We start from the raw sequence: 2,500 nt of genomic DNA on the forward strand, positions 1-2,500 counted from the left end.
CTCTCTTCTCTTCTCTCTCTCTCTCTCTCTCTCTCTCTCTCTCTCTCTCTCTCTCTCTCGCTCTCTCTCTCTCGTTTTCTCTCTCACTCTCTCTCTCTCTTTCTTCCCCAAAAGTGCTGGCGAGATGGATACAAAAAAATATATGTGATTACAGTTATTGCTAGCAGGTAATCTTTTCTGAATAATGACCATGTAAAAACAACCGTACGTGCACCTGAACACGCATCCTTATCGGGTAATGCTGAATCTCAATCCAATATAGACCCTTTAAACATACCCCTTACACATAGCTCCGTGTATCTGGCAGGTTCAATTGCTCCAAACCCACGGCTTGTGTGCGCTGCTCGGTTGCTCGACAGAAGCTCGACTGATTTCCCCGCAATATTTGTGTTCATGAGTTTTATTCACCATCTATATTTTTTATGTATTTTTTACTTCCTTTTCCTCCTTTTTTATTACCAGTTTAATTTTCATTGGATTCTTTCACGTTCGAAACTTTGTTCTTTAGAATTATTTTCTCAAATTTATTTATTTAATCTTATATCCATCTTCAATTTCTGAACGAATATATATATATATATATATATATATATATGTATATATATATATATATATATATATTATATATATATATATATATATATATATATAATATATGTGTGTGTGTGTGTGTGTGTGTGTGTGTGTGTGTGTGTGTGTGTGTGTGTGTGTGTGTGTGTGTATTTGCACATAATATTTTTTCTTCTTCTTCTTTCCTTTCCTCTTGTTGCTTCCATTTCTCTTTCATCCTTTTATTTCTTTTCTCTTCGTATACAATATCACGTACATGTACCCGCGCCAGAGTGTGACGGTTCGAAGGAATGTGCAATTTTCTCATTCTCTCTCTTTCTCTCCTTCGCCAGGACAAGGATGATGTCACACGCCCTCCTTCTTATTATGGTGACGGCTGTGGCGCCCTTGTTCAAGCCCACGGCCGGCCAGCACGCCCACGAGAACGAATTCGGGTGCCACTGCATGGAGTACTGGACGTGCATCACCAGGTGAGCCCGGGCGCCGGGGGTGGGTGCTGGTGGCGATGTCAGTTTTAGTGTTGCTATTATTATTATCACTATACTTATTATTATTATCAGTATATTTATTATCAATATTGTTATCATTAGTAGTAATAATAGTAGTAGTACATTTATCATTGTTGTTATTATTATTGTTATCATAATCGTTACCATTATTATTATTATCATTAATCATCATCATCATCAGTATCACATCATCATTATCATCATTGTCATCATTATTACCCTTATCATTATCAGTAGTAGCAGTAACAGTGGTATTATTGTTGTTGTTGTTGTTTTTATTATTATTATTATTATTATTATAATAATTATTATTATTATTATCATTACTATTATTATCATTATCATTATTATCATTTTTTTATTATTATTACTATTATTGTTATTACTACTACTACTACTTCTACGACTATCATCATTATTATTGTCATTACTATCATTATAGTTATGATTATTGTTATTATTATTATTGTTGTTACTATTATTATTATCACCATTGCTATTACTACAATTATTATTAGCAGGGGTAACAGTAGCAGTATTGCTATTATTATTATTATTATTATTATTATTATTATTATTATTATTATTATTATATCATCATCATCATCATTAATATAATCATTATTATTATTTGTTTTATTATTATTATTATTGTTATTATTATTGTTGTTTTGTTGTTGTTGTTGTTATGATCATTATTATTGTTATAATAATAATAATAATAATAATAATAATAGTAATAACAATAATAATAATAATAATAATAATAATAATAATAATATTATTATTATTATTATTATTATTATTATTATTATTATTATTATTATTATTATTATTATTATCATAATATCATTATTATCATTATCATAATCATTATTATCATTGTTATGATAGTAATTATTATTATAAAAAAAATACTTCTATTTTTATGATTATTCATATTGTGATTATAATCATCAAAGTAATGATTATCATTATCATTATCATTATCATTATTATTATTATTATTATTATTATTATTATTATTATTATATTATTATTATTATTATTATCATTATTATTATTATTATTATTATTATTATTATTATTATCATTGTTATCATTATTATCATCATCATCATCATCATCACTGTTATTATCATTACTGCTATAATCATCATCATTGCTAATTGTTATTATCATCATTATAATAATAATAATAATAATAATAATAATAATAATAATAATAATAATAATAATAACGATAATAATAATAATAATAAATATTATTGTTACTATTATTATTATTATTATCGTTGTTATTATTATTATTATTATTATTATTATTATTATCAGTATTAGCATTAATAATAATTATTGCCATTATCATTATCAGTACCATTATTGTTAATATATCTATTATTATCATTATTATTATTATT

This window comes from Penaeus monodon, chromosome 3, assembly GCF_015228065.2.
Source record: "Penaeus monodon isolate SGIC_2016 chromosome 3, NSTDA_Pmon_1, whole genome shotgun sequence".
Classification (NCBI taxonomy): Eukaryota; Metazoa; Arthropoda; class Malacostraca; order Decapoda; family Penaeidae; genus Penaeus; species Penaeus monodon.